Source organism: Alligator mississippiensis, chromosome 4, assembly GCF_030867095.1.
Source record: "Alligator mississippiensis isolate rAllMis1 chromosome 4, rAllMis1, whole genome shotgun sequence".
Lineage (NCBI taxonomy): Eukaryota > Metazoa > Chordata > Crocodylia > Alligatoridae > Alligator > Alligator mississippiensis.
Genome location: NC_081827.1, coordinates 58586865 through 58608740, shown reverse-complemented (window position 1 = coordinate 58608740; position 21876 = coordinate 58586865). Strand labels below are relative to the sequence as shown.

General features: G+C 40.9%; 1 long non-coding RNA gene across 1 annotated transcript in view; it reads right to left on the bottom strand.

Annotated features, from left to right (window-relative positions):
* LOC132250008 (uncharacterized) overlaps positions 1-21876 on the bottom strand; it is a 236750-nt gene that overhangs the window by 21189 nt on the left and 193685 nt on the right. The window contains exon 4 of the long non-coding RNA XR_009461583.1: positions 16439-16534. This is a non-coding gene — a long non-coding RNA (uncharacterized LOC132250008). The remainder of the gene's footprint in view (positions 1-16438; positions 16535-21876) is intronic.

Genomic DNA, 21876 nt, shown 5'->3' with positions numbered 1-21876 from the left:
ATATGAAGATTTTATAAACAGCTTTCTGAATTTTTCTGGATACGGTTTTGTTCAGCGAGCAGCACAGGCTACAAAACAAATATATCCCCTAAGGTAACATTCTAAGAAATACTTGCATATTTTAGCATATGTCAAACATTAAAATTACAGAATTGGAACTTTTCATGTGTTAGACGTACTTTAAAAGATGGAAATTCTTTTTTCAAATATCAATGAAAAGCTGTTTTAAACATGAAATCTGAGCTTTTAGCCAGGCATAATATCTACCAGGATTTAGAAAAAAACCCAAAACAAACCCTTAGGCAGTTTGTAAAATATGCTGTCACAACCAAACACAGAAATAGAGGACATTTTGAAGAAAATGTAAATGGATTAAAATTTGCATGCTGCTCTTCATAGCCATTTACAGGTACCGCGAATGACAGGAATTAAGACAGAACTTCAGGGTATTCTTAGAATAAACATATCCCTGCTATACGATAAATTGTTTGTCCTTATGTGTATGGTTTAAACAAAACATTCTTTGTGATTCTCTTACAAAAAACACTAGGGAAGTGCAGAATATTATATCACAGACATGAGAATGAGGGAGGGAAACCACAAAACTGGAAAACAAAGGAGAGGGCAACTGAACAATACTGTAAATAAATGCTGCTAATGCATTTTGGGTACAACATTTTTATGCCAGTTTGGGAACAAAGATTTCTGTGAGATTATACTGCTGGCAGGAAAGAAGCATAATGAAATGGATAATCAAGCTCAACATTTTCGGGAAAAAGATCATAATGCATCAAAGAAGTGACAGTAGTACACACTGGTGTCACAAGAACATAAGAAGTGCCATACTGGGTCAGACCAATGATCCATCTGGCCCAGTATTCTGTCTCCAACAGTCACAGAAGTAGATGCTAAAGAAGGCGAGCACTGAACCAGATATCTTTAAAGTGACCTATCCTGTATTCAATACCCTCCATGGCAATTATTGGTTTAGAGATGTCAGAGGAAACATCCTCAACCATTCTGTTCAATAGACATTAATAGATCTAGGTCTATTAATGTGTAAGAACAGGTAGGCAAGGAGGGCTTGAGCCTCGGATGTTGCCTAAAGGGGCAGACACCAAAACTGAATGGAGGTGGAGGGTACCTCACCCTCCCATCCCCTGCTCCCCCAACCCTCACTTCCCCTGCTCTTTCCAATTCCAACCTTGGCAGCAAACAGAAGTGGTACAGAAGTGTGCATCCATGAACGAGGACACTGTGGGGAATATAGTTCTGTCAGGCAGCAGCAGCAGTGGAGTTGAAGCTGCTGGCGGAGATGTCACCCTATTTTTTCTGCTGAAATTGGAGTCTCCCCGAACCCCCAACATGGACATCTAGAGCAAGAAAATGAGGTGACATCTGCCGTCAGCAGCAGCAAACTTCAACTGCTGCTCCTGTGCCCTGCCTCCAGAGCCCTGGAAAAAAGGTGGAGGGGGGACAAGGGACATGGACTGCCCTGGGAACAGTCTTGGCCAGTTACATCTCTGGTCAGCCTTGTTCTTCCTGAGCCAGGTAATACAGAGGTTGACAGCCTTAGCAGTGTGCATCAAGTTATTCATCCACCCAGCCTCATATCCTGCCTCCACCAGTGGCCAGTACCACGTACAACAGGAGAAGGTGAAGCCTTCCTGTAATGCATCCAGGCAATCATACAATGTGAGTATGACAAAAGGAAACATTGGCATTCAGAGGAGGAAGTGGCGACATTTTCTCCTTTAAGAAATCCATGACAAAATGCTTGTTTTAGTTTTAGATTCAAATACTCAACAAAAACAATGGCATTGTCACACCATAACTATCGCTAAACCAAGAAAATGAAACAAATCTTTCCCAATATAAATATCCAAAGCCAAACTCTCCTTTGAAAATTCCCTAGGGTGCACCTTTCTGTTAGAGTCAGATACAGTATCATCTTTGCCCGTTTCTCTCAGCTGGCTCTGAAGAGAACTTTATATTCAACTTTGCCTATCAACTTTCTCCCCTGGAGAGCCTGTTACCATGTCATCTGTTCTTCCATTTATTCTGTTAAGAAACAAACTGAACTTGACAAGCATAGATTATTTTATAATCAGTTGCACATAAAGAAAGCAAAATATGATTGACTGAAATAAACACAAAATGAACATACACTGTTTACTTCTCTGGATCCTAGTACACGTTTAATACCTTACCTATGACTACTATTACAAGTGGGGAATGATCTTAGTGGTGAAATGTGCCACTTCACCTTATTAAGTAACAGTTCACCTTATTAACTACTTCTGATTCACCTATAGTTTTATTATTTCTGTTTTCCCCATTTCATTTATTTCAATTAATATACAAAGAAACTATATTTACCCATAATTCTAGGCAATCTCACAAATATTTGAAAACCTTGCTCAGAATACACAGCACAATGGTCTTTACATCATGTTGATATTATTAACAGCTTTTAAGTATGCAGAAGGCAGGGCAAAGTTGCACCTTATAGATTAACTAAGGCAGAGATGCATAAGCTTTCATAAGCAAAAGCTCACTTTATCATAGGGAATATCTAAGCGTCACCCTATGTCAATGTAGTGATGTGCTACGTCACTGTACGGCATGCTACAGTGATGTAGGTATCATGGCCGTCTACATGTTATCACCAGCTATGTCACCATAGCTGTGTGCTCCCCCAATATAGTGCACCGGTTCGGCAACATAGTGGCAAACTCCAACCATGCACAGCATGCACAGCACATTAACGAGAACCTGATGGTGTTTAACACCAAAAAATGAAAGGTTCTCCACCTCAGGAGGAAAAACCTGCAGCATGCCTATAGGTTTGGCAGTGCTATGCTGGCTAGCACTATAGATGAAAGGGACTTGGGGGTTATGATTGGCCACAAGATGAACATGAGCCTTCAATGCAATGCTGCTGCTAGTAAAGCGAGCAAAATGCTGGCTTGCATCTACAGATGCTTCTCAAGCAAATCCCAGGACATCATTCTCCCCTTGTACTTGGCCTTGGTAAGGCCGTAGCTGGAATACTGCCTCCAGTTTTGGGCTCTACAATTCAAAAAGGATGTGGAAAAGCTTGAGAGAGTCCAGAGAAGAGCCACGCGCATGATCAGAGGTCAGGAAAACAGACCTTATGACAAGAGGCTGAGAGCTATGGGACTCTTCAGCCTTGAAAAGCGCAGGCTCAGGGGTGATCTGATGGCCACCTATAAGTTTATAAGGGGTGTTCATCAGGATCTGGGGGAATGTTTGTTCACCAGAGCGCCCCAAGGGATGACAAGGTCGAACGGTTATAAATTCCTCCAAGACCGTTTCAGGCTGGACATAAGGAAGAACTTCTTTACTGTTCGAGCCCCCAAGGTCTGGAATAGCCTGCCATCAGAGGTGGTTCAAGCACCTACTTTGAACGCCTTCAGGAGAAATTTGGATGTTTATCTTACTCAGATCCTATGACCCCAGCTGAATTCCTGACTCTTGGGCAGGGGGCTGGACTCGATGGTCTTCCAAGGTCTCTTCCAGCCCTAATGTCTATGAAATCTATGAAATTAACCACCCATACTGTGCCATGCTTTAGTACTTCCACAAGGAAGTGCGAAAGCATAGTGATGTGTAGATGTGCACTTAAACTCTCTTTCCTTTATAGATGGGGAACTCGAGTTTGATCATAACAGTGTCATGCCCAGAAAGAAGCAGTTCCTCAGATGCTCGTTCCAGGACACCCAGGGCTTAAACACAAGGCAGAAACTAACAGGAATCCCACAAATTAAGAAACAGTGGTCTCATGTGCCCAGGGAAAGATACTGTTACCTGGCCTCCCATGACCTCATAGCCATTGGTGGCTCAGCACAGCCAGGGAGAATAATGATGGAATTGTCAGGGAGACTTCTATTTTTACTGAAAGCAGCAGCAAAATATTGCCATGAGAGTAATTACCAATAAGTTATCAGCTTGACCACAAACCAAAAATAATAAATCAATTCAAATCAAATTAAATGAAAAAGTTTTTGTTTTCTATTTTGACTAAAAAATGTGGAAAAGTTGTTTCATTTGAATAAAATGTTTTGTTCAAACCAAAATAAAATATTCCATTTTGGGCATCTTTTAACATAAACAAAAGTACTGAAAACACAGACTCATTTCACAAAAGACAGGTGGTAGGCCAGTAGCAGCCCCCTTTTACCTTGTAGCCCTCTCACTTACTCTCTGGCTTGATGTATACCTGAACTGTTTTATACAAAGTGGAGTTACATCAGTAGGAGACACTCAGAGGACCCTAGCCCCATCCCAGAATACCTGATAGCTTGTAGGTAGTATACTCCTGGGAAGTGGGTTATGGCAGTTCAAATCCTCTGATACAATGAAGTTAAGGTCAGATATCCCTCATCCTGGATAAGCACTCTAATTACTAAAATTTTGGATAAAAAAGGAGGCACTGCCTCCTCCAAGTCCTATTGGTTTTGTATACCTAGTCCTCCGCCGTTCCAAATATATATTTCAGCTTAAACTATTCTTCAAATTCAAGCTAAAGTAATGAATAGTTTCAGGTCAACTGAAATTACATTTTCAGTTAATAAACAATTTGCCTCAAAATTTGCTCAGTTCTAATGCAGTCGCCCCTTTCCTGATGCTGGTATAAGTAATTTTATTTTTTCTCTTGAACTTTCTCCTAGAGCTAATTCCTAAGTCCACGATTCTTCCCAGCTGGGTGTGTGTGGGGGGGACCAACATTTCCTTTTTAGGACCAACATCTATTTAGACATGATGATCAGCATCCATAATGGCAAAATACAGACCTTGTTATACAAGAAACCCACAGACCAACATACATATCTGCACAGAACCAGCAATCACCCTAAACACACCAACAAAAGCTGTGATATACAGCCAAGCCCTCAGATACCACCAAATTTGCACTGAGGAGAACACCCGGGATTGCCACCTCACCAGTCTTAAAAAGGCTTTCACCCAACAAGGACACTCCTCCAGAGAGACAGATCGCACGTTTGAAAGAGCCACCCAGATACTACATGAAGAATTGCTGCAGTACAGAAGAAAACACCCCATGAATTGCACACTGCTGGTTATGACATATCACCCCTCCCTCAAACCCATATGGAAAATCCTCAAACAAGTGCAACCCATACTAGAAAGAGATCCTATTCTTAAAGAGATCTTCCCAGAGCCACCCATCCTAGCCTTTGAACAAGCACCGAACCTCGCTAACCTCATCACCAGAAGCAAACTTCCTCAGGCCCAGAAACACCGAATGGATCCAGACCGTGCCAGGACAAGAAATGCAAAACCTGCCAACACATCTCCAACACCCCTACAATTACTACACTCCACAACAGAGCCATCAGCATTCCTGAATCTTACAGCTGCACCTCCAGAAATGTAATATATCTCATCCAATGCACCAAATGCCCTGATGGAAAATACATAGGAGAGACCAAACAACAACTGCACACCAGAATGAACGCACACAGGAAATCCATCAAAGACAGAAATACCTGTGGGAAGTGTCTCACAAGAAAACCATTCTCTCTCTCCAATTGCTCAGTTCTAATCCTCAAAGGAAACTTACAAAACACTCCTCAGAGGCAAGCCTATGAACTTCACTTCATCAACCTCCTGGATACTAAAAATCATGGACTAAAAATAGACATTGGATTTATGACACGTTATAACCTGCCTGACATCTGACTCCCCAGGTATCTCTCCACTTTCATCCCCCTTCTCCCCCCCACCCAACCTGTCTCTGACCCATTGACGCCTCAGATTACATCTGCACTTACTGCCTGTCTTGTATGCATACCAGCCCAGCCGCTGGCTTCTTTACTTTTCATTCCATCCAGGAAGAGCACACACCAACTACAGAAACTTCCTCAGCCTGACAAAGGGTTTTTAAACCCAAAAGCTTACTTAAAATATTTTTTTCCAACTATTTAAGTTGGTCTAATAAAAGATATCAGATTCACCCAAAGAACCTCATCTGCCTGTGGTATGTGAGTCATTAGGGTAAATCAAATAAATAAATAAATAAATAAATATATATATTTTTTTTAATAGTCTTTTTTTTTTTTTTTTTTTAAAAAGGATGCTAGTCCTGGGGTCCTGGCCAAATTCTAATTGCATTCTGTCAGCATGAATTCTTCTTAAAATTCTATACTTTTCTTCACTTCTGGCCTAAGTAGATATTCAGTGGCCACATCTACACAAGACGCTGACAGCACAGTAAAGTCATGTGGCAGAAAGCATGACATGAGGCTACTGCACATTCAGCTTCACAAAAAAGCCATGCATCAGCGCTACTGCATAGTAACTCAGGTTACTGTGCAGTCATTTAGTCCTTGTTTATACAATGTATAAACAAGGACTAAATGACTGCACAGTACTTACTGTGCAGTCAGCATCTTGTGTGGATGTGGCCAGTGTTTACAGTTCCACCTCAGATAGAGACTATGGAATGAATAGATTTTTGTACACATTGCCTGCCTCAGAAAAACCTCATTGGATTTTGTTATAATTGTCATGTTTTGAGACCCGCTTATGAAAACTACATAGAAAGCATAAAAATGTACCCACACTTTTCAAAAGATCTACTTTTTCCAAACAATTGATATTTCAGATAAACAAAACTTGTTTTCTTTGATAGCGGCTCAGCATCAATGGAGAGGAGTAACAATGGGCCAGATTCTTATCTTGTAACAGATCTATAAATCCAGATGAACTCCACTGGAGTTAGACAGATAAGGTAAGATACTGTTCTTAACTTTATGTGCAGAAGTCATCACTAGCTTTTCACCCAAGACAGCTATAAGTGATTCTTGCTCCACATCACTCATCATATGATTTTCTAGTGAAGAGAGAAAGGTTTTACCTTCTCTCTGAAGTCAGTTTATATTCATTGCTCTTAATAATTAAACTAGGGTGTTATTTTCCTGGGCTGAAGCAGATTAGTAATTCAATGGCCTCAGTGAAAGCTGAGAGTAAGTGCTCTGTGATGTATTAATAAGATGACAAGACAATGAAAGGTTTAAGTAGCCCTGTTTCTCAGGACTGGTTTATATATCTGAGAATAAAACCTTGAAACAGATTTAGAAGTTGGCTGAGTGAGAGAGAATTTGTATGTTCCCAGAAGTATTTTCAACAAAGCTACAGTAATAACCAACTACCGTATATCATTCTAGGTTTGGATATAGAATGAGAGTGATTTTTCTAATATGTTCAAGGACATTTATTGCAAGAATGTGACCGAGAATACAGGTCTGGAAGGGATCTTTCATTCTGCGTGACAAGAGGAAGAAGAGTACTAAAACAATGTTTATATCCCATTGAAATCAACACTGAACTATAGGGATTTGATAGTAACTGTACCAAAGTAGAGCTGAAGTTAAGATAACTTATATCGAAGAGGGGAGTAAACATCTATTCTGCCATTTGTAACTGAATAAAATATCATTAAAAAGACTAGGCTACTTTGAAGTAAGTACTGGAATCTGTACAGAACAGATGCTGTTGAAGAGCTACCCTTGGCAGACTAAATACATTTGATGATGTGAGACCAAATGGATCAATATTTAGAATTTCCCAGGAAAAAATAATATAAGGTTTGATTGATGCTTTTATATCTCCTAGTGTAATCATACAGAAATGAATTTTCAAGGAACCCCACTGAAGTCAACAAGGGTTTGACGTTAGATAAGGACTGAAGGACTGAGACCATATTAGCATGGAACAGGGCATGATTCATCTCACTTGAGAAACTGGATGATGAATTCATGGAAAGAAGCTGGTAACTGGTGATGTCCAATTTCTTAATGTTTTACTGTTTTTCTTCAGTTTTATGTGATACTCTTCAACAGTCAATAAATTATTAATGAAACTCCTATTATGGAACTAGCAAAAAAAACCAAACCACCCTAATATTAATCTGCCTCTAATTTAACACAGAAATGGGCACATTAGTGTGCCAATGTTTTCTGAATGCCAGGAAACAGCTTCCTATTAGACAAATTTCTTCTGCTTACCAGCAGGAAATAATAACATATTTTTCATCACTGCTGTGTTAAAATTTGGCTCATTAGTTTTAAAAGGCAGCCAGGTTATGGTCAGTTTTTCCTTTCTCTTTCTAATTTTTTTATAGCTACCACCATCTAGCTGTGAATGAAAACTGAATTAATAAGTACTGAAAAAGATCAGTATGGTTATATTTAAAGGCAACTCCATGCTGCAAAGAAAATAAACATTTGACAGTTTAAAATGCAATTTTGCAACTGTCTAAGGGACAATCTGCACTATAACAATAGTACTTCAAAATTCAGTTTGATGGAATCAACTTGAATCCATTATGAAAGATCCGTGATGGGATTCACCATCACAAGAGTAGGAAAATATACATAAAGATAAGGAGTGCCCCTTTAAGAAAGTGACTTGTTAAAAAAATTACCCATTGAAAATTATCACCAACTAGAAGACAGATGAAGACAAGCATTGAGAGGAGATTTCCAGTGGGAGCAGGGTTTTCACCACCTTCAATATCGTAAGGACTTGAATGGATAGGTAGGATCCCCACACATTTAACAGGAGGAGTTATAAAAAATAATGCCATGTAAGGCATTGGGCTCCAAGTACCCTATAGAGCCTGCTAATTTCAACAACCAGTAAAATACAGACAGTGCAGAATACAGAAACAAATATCAATCAACATTATGGCCTATCAGATACAAAGAACTGGTGTTTCTTAGTGAGGAAGATTCTTTCTGTAATGTATTTTAGAAATGGCTTCATGAATTATCACACACAATCTACTCCAAATCAGAGAATCGGTCTCAAATAACCAAATCCATGTTCTAGTCTGATGAAATTCACTAAGACATGTGACATGAGTAGTGCTGACTATATAGTCCACAGATATTTGTTTGATAAAAAAATTTAATTTGACCATATGAAAATTTTGATGCGAGTCTTCTTTAGGTTAATTTCTAGTTAGGATAAAAACAATTCGTTATTTGCTTATGTGTGGGACTCTTCACAAAAAATGGATTTCTAGCTGCAAAAAGTATTTTTTAAATTGCACATGTGATCATGAAATTCAACATTCATGATCTGTCATCCAATCACAGAAAAGACACGAGACATTGATGACACAGATATTTCATAACATGGGAACTATATCTGATGACTCAGGTATAGTTCCTCCTGTCAGTGGACTCCTTCTGTTGGTATGTTCGTTCATGCTCCGTTTCACCTCTGGCTGATTAGGTGATTCAGTCATCTTTAGCCCGTCTGCCAAACCATAAAGTCTTCCTTTTATACCATAACAAATCCTAGAGTACTCAAGGAGCTGACAGGTGTCATAGCCCAACCACTGGCAAAAATATTTGAAAACTTGCACTCAGGCAAAGTACCTGAAGACCGGAAGAAGGCCAATGTGGTATCCATTTTCAAGAAAGGGCAGAAAGTAGATCCCGGAAATTACAGGCCAATCAGCTTGACCTCAATCCCTGGTAAGATTCTGGAGAAAATTATCAAAGAGACCCTTCTTGATCAGCTGGCTGATGGCAACATCCTGAGGGACAGCCAGCATGGGTTTGTCATGGGTAGGGCTTGTCTGACCAATCTCATCTCCTTCTATGACCAGGTAACATATCACCTGGATAAGGGAGAAGAGACTGATGTCAAATATTTGGACTTTAAAAAAGCCTTTGATCTGGTGTCCCATGGAAAAATTGGCCAAATGTGGCCTCGGCTACACCACAGTCCGATGGCTGGGAAATTGGCTCCGAGGTTGGACCCAGAGAGCAGTAGTCAATGGAAGTGAATCATTACTCCGTGACCAGTGGTGTCCCCCAAGGCTCTGTCCCTGGACTGGTTCTCTTCAACATCTTTATCAACCATGTGGACATAGGTGTCAGAAGCACACTGGCCAAGTTCACTGATGACACTAAACTTTGGGGCATAGCGTCCACACCTGGGGATAGACTAGTGATCCAGGCTGACTTAGATAAGCTTAGTAAGTGGGTGGATATAAACCTGATGACGTTCAATACCAAAAAATGCAAGATACTCCACCTTGAGGGAAAAAACCCGCCACACACTTATAGGCTTGGCAGTGCTATGCTTGCTAGCACCACAGCTGAAAGAGACTTGGGAGTCATGATTGACCACAAGATGTACATGAGCCACCAATGTGATGTCACAGCTGGTAAAGCAAACAAAACTCTGGCTTGCATCCATAGATGCTTCTCAAGGAAATCTCAGGATGTCATCCTCTCTCTGTACTCAGCCTTTGTGAGACCGCAGCTGGAGTATTGCATCCAATTCTGGGCTCCACAATTCAAGGATGATGTCAAGAAGCTTGAGAGAGTCCAGAGGAGAGCCACACGTATGATCAGAGGGCAAGAGATTAGGCCTTATGAAGAGAGGCTGAGAGCCATGGGACTCTTCAGCCTGGAAAAGTGCAGTCTCAGGGGTGATCTGGTGGCTGCCTATAAGTACGTAAGGGGTATGCATTAGGATCTGGGGGAATATCTGTTCACCAGAACACCCCAAGGGATAACAAGGACCAACGGTCATAAACTCCTACAACACCATTTTAGGCTGGACATAAGGAAAACCTTCTTTACTGTCCGAGCCCCCAAGGCCTGGAACAGACTCCCTCCAGAAGTGGTGCAGGCACCTACTCTGGACTCTTTCAAGAAATGTTTGGATGCTTATCTTGCTGGGATCCTTTAACCCTAGCTGACTTCCTGCCCCTGGGGCAGGGGGCTGAACTTGATGATCTTCAAGGTCCCTTCCAGCCCTAATGTTTATGAAATCTATGAAACAAGATCAAACAAATAGACCTACTTTTCCACATTTTCAAGCTAAAAAAGACACTGTTCAGGGTCCCCCCAGGGCTACTCCCTGCCAGAGCATTAAGAGGCGGCTTTGGAAGCCCTGCATTTTATACTCTTAAGTAAGACCATGTGCACACACCCGGGATCAGGGGTAGATCCAGAGGGAGTGCAGTGGCTCAGCTGCACCACCTTTTCTGATTACGTGGCAGAAGTAGCAGTCTGGGACTTTTATGTCTGGAAGAAGATAAGCATTTCCCCTTTCCTCCTCTCCCCTCCCATTCCCCTCCCATTCCCCACTGCTCACCTGCCACTGCCATTGTTATTGCTGTCCCAAGGTGAGGGATGGTCCAGCTGGACTTCGCGGGGGCTGGTTTCAGCCCCTGGCTGTGGCAGTGATGGGTTCCAGGAACAGGCACTGGGGAGGGAAACCCACATGCCAGCTGCCACTGCCATTCAATACTGATCCCAGGCCCTGCATAGTTCATCTGGAACAGGACAAGAGCTCCCCTCCAACACCCAGGACATCACAGACAGCAAGGATACTGATAGAAGCAGGCAAGGAAGGGGGTGGGAGGGGAGGGGGAAAATTCTTACTTCCTTTGGGACTTTGCCAGCTGCTGCTCCTGGGTCTAGCGTGCCATAGGAAGGGGGAAAGGAGGAGGAGGCTGGGAGCTGGGGTGCAGCCACCCCTGTAGCACCAATTGCTGCTCCCACATTCTGCTTTATAAAACCCTGGATCCATTTCTGCGTAGTCTCAAACTACTTCACTCACTTTAAACCATATCCTTCCCTGCTTTCTTTACACTGCACTGCTAAATTTTATTTCGGGTTTCATAAACAGACCACTATGCAAGCAGACTCTTACCACTGCATAGAGCCCTCCTCCTGCCTGTGTTTAGGCCTGCTCTCAAACTTCTTCACGTAGCTCCCCTCTGGGCTGCTTCCCCAGTTTTTTTTTGGAGGGGAGCTCCACTCACCTCCTGAACTCACTTAAAAAGTTTCCCTTAAAACAGGGGTATCAAACATATGGCCCATGGGCTGTTCTTTCCAGCCCACTGGGCTACTGGTAGGCCACGGAATTTTAGAAAGACTGCTGCAGAATCAGGGGCCCTGGCACCCTGATGGATATGGCTGCCAGTGGTAGAAGGATGGGAAAGGGCTGTGTGGACACAGCCCTGCTTGCTGTGCCACTGCTTGGCCCACCGCTGCTTCTGCCACCTCAACCACAGCAAGTGGTGCCTGGCCCACGACCATCATTGTGGTTGCCACTGCCACTACCATGGTTGCTGCCGTCAGCCCAGGGATTTGGCCCATAAGGAGCCCCATGGTCCAGACCTGACCCTTGGTGTAGGATGAATATGACACCATTGTCTTACAATATCCTGTTCCATTTCCTAGAGGGCTTGCTTCTAGTCACTTGCTCTCTCTAGGAAGGGGCCACTCTAATTAAAGTGCTTGGAGCATTATATGTATCAGTATCCCTGCACTGAAAAATGGTGGCAGGGGCACTTTAACTAAAGCTCATTGAACGAGCTGCAGTTAAAGCACTCCACCACCATTCTTCATGATACACATGACGCTAGAGTCTGCTGGAGTACAGTAATTACCACACTCCAGCAGATTCAATTAATCAAGTCTGCTCTGACGCGCTGTGATTACAATACGTCAGAACAGCCTCACTGCACATGTATAGGCACCCTAAGACTCTCAGAATTCTTTTGCTTCTGAACTGAGGGTTTTGCTGGGTTGTTTATACCCTCCCATAAAGGATCAGAGGACCCTCTGCAGAGATATACACAATGTTCCCCCAAACCCATGAGTATCACCTGAATACATGAAATACAGAAATGGACAACAGTATGTATATGTATATTGAAGGAAAAAGTATTTTAAACTAAAAGTTTTATTCACCTTCATGCACAGTAATTTGTATCCAGAACTTTATTCCTTTTTTGAATCCCAAGTTTCTAAATGAAACCACCAGGCATTTTCTGATTAGAAATAATAGCGGTGCTTAAAATGTATACACTAGAGGGTGATCTGTTTAGTTCAACCATTGAGCTCATCTAGTTTCTATTGAATTGTCTTTGTGCAGTGCACCCACTGCTGCTAAATATTTAGAGCAGAAAATCATGGGCAAGAATTCATCTTGACTATAGAACAGTTTTTCTTTACAAAAGAAAGGGCTGGAAATTCATTGCCATATTAAAATTATGAGTGAATCGGTTTTTATGTTGGCATATACAGTTTCAGACTCCATTCCAAGCTTAAATCCATAGCCAAGATAGGCTGAAGAGTTAGATTTCTAGGAAGTTGCTTCAGTACTACATCGTTTCTCTACACCAAAGTCATTCTGCAAATCAGTTTGAAGCATCTAAATTCCATCATTTATTCCTGTAATTTAATAGTGCGTAAAAAGCAGAGGCCCTCAGAATCTTTCAAATATAAGGAATGCCCAAATAAAAAGTGGATGTTTTCCAACCTCCACCATCTATGTAGTATTCCCTACATTTAGAATGGGAAATTTTATAAATACCAGAGTAAATGTAACTCTACTGGGTGCTAAATGTTCAGATTTTAACGGTACTTGTTGTACTTGTAAACCTGAATGTTACTGAACATTACAATAATTTGTTGATGGTTAAAAGAATTAATTTTATTCTTAATTTAGCAGTGGGATAACTAGCTGGATATATCTGCCAGTGGTGTGAGAAAATCCTACATGAGTGAGTAACGCTCTGTCTTCTCTGAAAGGGCAGAGAGAGTATATTCCATATTACTCACAACCATACTTTGGAGAATCCTCCCTGAAAACAAGATGGACTATCATGACGGCTGATGAATTTGACAGTTGCAACACAAAATTAATGGCTGATGAGCATTCACAATCAAGAACATTTTATGTGTCAGATTGATTAGACTATAAGGGGGATGGATTTTTTATTCAGCTACTACCTTCCTATACCTTTTTCAAATATTAACAATACCCATACTATCTGTTGTCTTCCTAGGCTCTGACCCTAAAAAGGACTATACACAAATTTAACATGACCCACATGGGCAGTCAGATTGACATCTATGGAAAGTTACATGTAGGTGTGTCTGAAGAGTCAGGGCCTGAAAGACACCAAATTGTAAACTCAGGTGGTAGTAAACTACATAGCTCTTTTGAGGTCGGTGGCTATGCATTCATTGAGGGTCTGGACACAGCACTGTTAATACATGAACCTATGCATAGGAAAGAATAAGATGACACATACATCACTTTTAATTAATCCACTATAAATACAACACACATTGCTGCTCTTGTTTGCCATGACAATGTTCTCTCTCATTCCTACTTGACAGTGTTGGGGCATTGGTGCCTAGCAGTTCACTCAGGAAAGACCAAGTATTGAAACAGCAAAGAGCTTACAAGACAGGATGCAGACAACATGTGGAAGTTTGTACAGGCTCTGGGCTGTACTAAAAGTACACTAAATTCAGGAAATAACTAAAAAAATTTAACTTTTATATTTAATTGCCACCAAGCTCAGCATATAAATACACAAAATCTTCACATTTTATAACAGTCTGACTTTTACATTTTCCTTTTTCTGCCTCATAAAAGTCTGCCTTATAAAGAAAAAATGGTGGTGTGTACTTAACAGTAGACATAGTTTCAGTCTTTGGATCTGTATTAATCCTTCAAGTTTCTCTCACGGTTTATTATGTCATCCAGATTTTACTCTGGACCATCTACAGTTTTCCATATGTTCCTAGCAGGAAATGTGCATGAATTCAGAAACACAGCAAGACATATGATATTCCATACTAAGAAACATTTTTGAGAGACAAAAGAAAAATAATGAAAATTCTAGCTGCTTTCTTGTTTTATTTAGTCAAACAAAATATCTACAGCTCCTAATTCAAAGTTTTATGTATCTGCCTTTTCTTTCTTCTTTCTTTCTTTCTTTCTTTCTTTCTTGTTAGCATTTTATTTATCTTGACAGTTATATTTAATTTAAAAAGTTTTTTTTTAAACTTTTATACAGATCAATGTATGCAAAGCTATTAGACAAGTCATTGTTTTTTGATGCTCAGTAAACCTAAAGACATATGTGAGATACCATGGCTTGTTGTATGAATTATATTACATCATGTTATGTGTATATCAAATAACATGATATAACTTTCTGAAGCAACTGAATGTGATACACGTCACATTAACTAGAAGACTAAAAATTATATACAAGTAATTATCTGAATGCAGAATAATGATTCCCAGATATTTTTCTTAGGGATCCTTTAAGAATGAGCTAAATATACTGTAGCTGACCTTCCTGGTTTTCCTTTTGTAAACATATATGTGGGAAGAGCCAGGAAGAATGAGAAAACAGTTCACTACTGCAGTCAGAAAACTGAGATCAAAAACCTGGTCTCCGGGGATTTCTGTGCCCATGAACTAGAAGATGAAGGCAACAAAGAGGAAAATAGGAAAAGCAGAAAATACAAATCATGTGAATCTCATGTCAAAATCTTATGCCAAATCATGCCAAAATCTCACTGTGAGTCAATCAAAAATGTTTCAGTCCTCTGTTTGGGCCTGCAGAGCCTGGTAAAAAAGTAATGTACTGAGTTCAACTTCAACAACCAAACTGGCAACCTCTATGCCAAGAAACTATAGTTTTCTAGATAAAGCTTTTTTACCTTTTTTCCCCTTCAGCTCAACACTTATAAGCACTACTTTACTGAGGCTCTATCCTTTCTCTCATGAATAAAGATTACTTCTTATAAAGCCACCAGAATGTACCCCTACAAATAGACAATAGGTGCATCTACACAAGGCGCTTACTGTGCAGTAGCTCATTACTACTGTGTAGTAATGTCGCTGGGCACAAACCGTGATTCGACACTACTGCGCAGTAGTAATGAGCTATTGTGCAGTAGTAACAAGCTACTGCACAGTAAGTGTTACTAGCCAACCATGCCAGGATGCTACTGTGCGATACTACTACTGCATAGTCATTTAGTACTAGGTACTTTAGTGGGTACTGAGCAGCAGGCGGCTCATGTAGATGCACCCAGTGTTGTCAAGGATCTTACTGCTAGATTTGTTCAGAAATAGAGGGAAAGTTGATCTCTGCACATCTGTGTGAGGAGGTGAGTCTGCAGTATGGTGAAATTCTATTTAGGAAGAACCATGGAGTCCATGTATCTAGAATGAACAGAAAGGATCAAAGCTGTGTTCCTCTGGCATCTCCTACATCTAAAACTGTATTAACTTATGATACTTCCTTGTCTAGTTGTTCTCATCCAGGGTGTCACAGAACTTTGGGGTGCTGCAAAAACCTGCCAGGGGTGGTGTGCACTCACACCTCCACTTCTATTTTCTGGAGGCCTCTGGAGCTGAACTTGGAAGAGCTACAGCAGAAGTGATGTGCCTGCCCACAGAATGTAATCCAGGTGGGCGTGGCTTTCTCTTGAGCCACTTCTCAGTTCAGCTCCAACATGTGCTTGACTGAACCCTACTTGCATCATAAGCTGTCTGATACTCAAAAGAGACTGTAGAATCTTTTTCCTTTCCCACTTACCCCCTTGTTGTTCTACTGCTTGTCCATTCCCTTTTTGAAGAGGCTGTTGTGTTCATCTGCCCCTGGGAAAGGTCTCTTTATCCAAAGCTTGAGCTTCTAAGAAGGAACAAAGGGTTAATGAGTGTTGTAGCAGTGTGAAACTCATTGAATCATTTCTGCCCTGTCTAGAATAAACATAACTAGGAGAGAATTGATTTTTTAGCACAGAATGACTTTTAATTTTTGCTGCTGAAGTCCAAAGAGAAGCAAGGTTTTTATAGGGTAGACAGTGTTCATGTTACAGAACCCATATTAGAGCAATGCTCAGGTTTTCATTTTTATAATACTGAAGGTAATTAACTTTATTTACTTCACAATCAAATAATGAGTCAAAACAGAAGGATAAGTCCCTTTCTAGAAAAGCCCTATGTGACAGGGCCAGTCAACATTTTTCAAACAAAAAGACTATTTGTCAAAAATTATCGTTTCTGAAAATGAACATTTTTCAAAAAATCTGTATTTTTCTCCACAATTTGTCAAAGATATTGTAGAATTGTTTCATTTACCAAAAAAAGCCAAAACATTTACAGTGCCTATGATCAGATATTTTCAATAAAAATTTAGAATGAAAAAGAACTTCATAGAAATGAAAGGTGCTCAGACCATGATATTTTCATGGTCTCAGCAACTGTCAGAACTAGGTCCATTAAAGGAAGTTAATAAGTTCACATAGAGACCCACATATGGTAATTAGAGTGTGACAAAACCAATTTAAGCAAGGCTGAGTCATTCTCTGTTTCAGTACATTTTACTGGTATTAATAAAAACAGTGAAAGTAAGTCAATCAAGCTCAACAGTAACAAAATGTACATAGGATCCTTAATTTTAGCTGCCGTATCTATACCCAGAATGAATAATTTTATGTATAATTAATATAAAGATCCAAGTTTCATTTTAGGTCAGGTCTCATTCATGTGCTGACATTTACACTCATCCCCCCCCCCCCCCCCGCACCCCCGCCCCAAAGTATAAAGCATTTGCATTGACCATCTTTTCTATTTGTTTACTTGGAAATAAAGCCTCTTCTGTGGCATAATGAACTGTAAGCTACAACAGTTAGCTGTAAGCTACAGCTGTAAGCTACAACTGTAAACTACAGCAGAGACTGGTATATAATCACATCTTATTTTTGATGCCTTTTTGACACATTTAAAAATACTATATATTCAACATTTTCCTCTCATGTGACAGGGAAGGAGAATGTAACACACCCAAAAGAAATATGGGAACTTAAGCTAAGTGCTGAAAATAAAGTCTTAACCCAGGGCCTCAATCAAGAGATCTTTCATAAAACTACAAATGAGAATAATCACACTCATGAAACCCATCCTTGGAGAATCCATTCATTTATATAGTTGTCAATCTTTTCATAAGCTTACCCCCTTATAAATATGGAATATTTTATTTATCCACCAAACAAGCACAGAAAAAACACGAGCATCAGAGCCTGCAATACACTATCCATCCATCCTGCTCTTATCAACTGGGCTACAAACATGTTGCTCTTGTCCTAGCAGAAAACATTTTCTCTCAGGACAAAATATGAGCATTCAGATGTTTGTGTCAGTTGTCACAAGACAAAACCCCCAAAAAAGGTTTGTGGGATAAGAGGTGGTAACAGTTTGCCCTGCAGTATCATGAAGGATATCCAAACAGTTGTCCCACAATGTTATTGCAGAACAAACAGGCTGGTTGATTCTCCAGACAGCCCATGACACACTGCTTTGGCCCCAATCCTTGGCCCCTCTTGAATGCTATGAGACCAGTCTGGCCCTGATCACAGAACTCTATTGCACAGAACTCACCTATTAATTGCCCTGCATGGTGACTTGCCAGCCATTTAATGCTCACTACCCACCTGAGCTCAGCATCCAACTGAGCCAATCTCAAACACCACCAACTACCAGGGACTTCTATCTACCTAATTACTCAGGTGTCTGGAAATACATTGGGCCCATCCACCACCCACTAAGGCAAATTCAGACTTCCATACCCATATAGAGTCATCATTCCTCCCCCTACCATGGTTCCTTAATCTGTGTGCAGTGCCATGAACAAGCACAACAGCAGCTGGACCAGGGAGGAGGAATGGATCTCTGCCTTAACTGGCAAGACCTTGAGCAGGGGCTCTCCCTTGACATCACAGATTTTGGGCAGCATGCTTGCAGAGACCACAAACCAGGGCACGTTGCACTTGTTGGCAACCATGCATAACTTCAGGCATGGTTTCCAGATGATAGAATCATAGAAAATTAGGGTTGGAAGAGACCTAGTTCAACCACCTGCTCAAAGTAGGACTCCATATCATCCCAACCAAGACTTTGTGCATCCAGATCTTAAAAACCTCTAAGGATAGAGATGCCACAAGTTCTCTGTGTAGCCTGTTACAGAGCTTTATTACCTTCCTAGTGAAAATGTTTTTTCTTCATATCTAACCTAAACTTCCCTTGCTGCAACTTGTGACCATTTCTGCTTCTGTCGTCTAAGAACCAAGAGGTACCCAAAAACCACATTCCATTGCCTTTCTGCAGCTACTAAGCTGATAATTAAACACTTCCTTCCAGGCATTCAGGGACCCAGTGAAAGGCTTCATCAGCTAGGGGTGTAGTGGGTAGACAGGGTCCCCAATTAGTAGTAGGGGTACAGTCACTACCTCAACATGGATGTCAGGAACACCCAGGGTCAAACTCCCTGCTTCATCTGTTCAGGGTAGAAGGAGTTTCTAAATATTCTGGCATTGTGCACCCTGCCTAACCAGCCAGCATTTACATGGGTGAACCAGTCATGGTGGTCCACAACTGCCTGAAGCACAATTGAGAAGTAGCCCTTCTGACTGATACACGGCCGTGGTGCACAGGGCAAAGGATGGCAGTGTGTGTGCCATCAATGGCCCCCATGCAGTTGGGGATCCCCACGCTGGCAAACCCATCCATGACCCCCTGTGGGTTGGTAAGGCATATGATGCATGGGGCCATCACCCTTTTGGATAGCCAGACATACCTCACACACTACCTCTCCAGCTATTAACTTGCCAATGCTAAAATGGTTTGCCTTGGATTGGAGGCCATCTGTGGCTGTGAGCTTCTATATAACAATGGCAACGCACTTCTCCACAGATAAGGGCACCTGCATCACCATTGTCCACCGCTGTATGTTCTGGGCAAGCTCAGAGCAGAACTCCCTGAAGGTGCCCCTGTATATGTGAAAGTTTACCCACAACTGCTTGCCCTCCTGGCTGGTTCTGAGGAATAGCTCCCACAAGTGTCTGCTTATCTCTCTGACCCAGAAATGTCCCTCCACAGTTTGGAGCCATTCCCACATCTGCCCAGCCACAATGTGCTAATCTGTGGCTAAAAAATGTTTAGGGTAGCAGTTGCCACCACACGTTAGGACCTGGACATAGCCATGGACCACCTGCTGTTTGGCAGCAAGCACACACAAGCTTCTCTCCTTCAGGTACTGCTCCCTTGCTTTTGGTGCAAATGGAAGTAGTCATGGTGTCCATCAGAGCCCACCTTTTCCATTCAATCTGTCTTGCGAGTTCACCATACTGGACTAGCAAGGTCTGCAAGATGATGACCACACACAGATCCATAGCAGTCAATGGTGTGGCAACTCTGGGTCACAGTTGGTGGTGGCAACACAAACGCAGCAGAAATAAAGGCAGGTGGTCAGGGGTATGAATTATGCAGTTAATCATACCAAAATCCATCCCACAAAAATTTCAGCAGGTGATGTAGGTGACCTTATCTCTGGAGAAGTGCATTGCCATTGCTATATGGAAGCTCACAGCCCCAGACAGCCTCCCATTGAGTACTTTGCTTGGCACTGGGAGATTAAGGGGAATCTACAAACACTTGACCAGTGCAAGGTTGGTTGGGATGTGTGCTCTCCTGTGCCATCTGTTTGCAGAATAATGGTGGTGCATTCAGTTATTCTTTGAACCCAGTTTGAAGGGCAACATGAGGACACACCAATCCTTCTCTCCAGACTGCAAAGACACTAATTAATATAAGCAAGATTTGGGGTGATGAGAATTCCTACCAAACAAAAAACTGGAGTTTCAGACATGGTAGATCAAAAACAAGTATCAAACTGCGAGAACGTTTGGTCATCACAACCTGAGTAGGATTTGAACTGGGTTCCTAACATTAATTGACTATAAGACTCCAATAGATAGTTCTGGCAGTGGGACAGTCTCGATAAAGTTGCCATGCTACCACTCAGTTTTACTTATTAATATATGCAATGTAGTATATTTATTGAGATACTTCTGATTCAGTTATAGTTGCATATTGTTTTTCTATATATTTGAAAATGCTATATAAATGTAATAAAACAAAACCTGTAAGATGATGAAAGAGTTTCCTGAAAAATATTATATCATAATAAAGTATTTTTGTATGGAAAAAGTTCTTCATTTTGTTGAAGGTGTATTTTTATTGTAATTCTTTAGTTTAAATGCAGAGCCTTTACAGGTAAAGATGGCAAGTTAATATGTGTAGTTTAGTGTCTGCAACAAGGCAGAGTCAAAGCCACCTGTAACAAATCTATGCTTTATTCTGTAAATAAATATATGCCTTTCATTAAGCACCCTTTCATACAGAATAGGACGATCACAGAAATCAATGGCAATTTAATTTGCTGTCTCAAAATGAGAGACATATGTGGACACAGCATCCATTAGTAAATGCACAGAATACTTCACAGTTTTAATTGTGGTCAAAAACAGTTTACATCTCAAGAAAGTTTACATACAATTTCATTATTAAATTAATAAGCTTTTTTCTTTTACCGCCTGTACAAGGAAAATCTGAAGTTCAAACATTGCTCTGTAAATGCATTGGCAAAGCTGTGGAACAGCAAACACTACCAAGTTCATAGCCAGTATTCCATTCTTTCGTTCCACAGGGAGTTCCTATTTCATGTGTTTTTCATTTTAAGTTCTGCCTCCTTGAATGCTATTTCCTCTCTTTTAGATTTCACCAAGGTCAAAGAAATCTTTAGCAAATAAAAAATGTGAGCATCCAATTGAGTACTGGAAATTTGCCCATCCAGTCTCTAAACAATATGTAGCTTTAAAGTTAGTAAGTTCACATAGAAGCCCCACATATGCTAACTGGAGTGCAGCATAAATCTTCATTGGAGTCTTCCATCATAGGTAAATATACAGTAGACTAGTAAGCTATCAAGTGGGAGAGCTTTTGTCTTGACTAAGAGCTGCAGAGAGCAGCAGCTTACCAGAAATTAAAATTCTGACAAACAATCCTTTTCCAAATTCTCATGATAAAACTCAGTCCAGACCTTCTCTGTTGACCTGCTTCATATTGGTGTCAAGGCTGAAGAGGCCCCTATTCAAAACAAAAATTGGTGGCAACTGGTAGGAACCCCCCCTTATT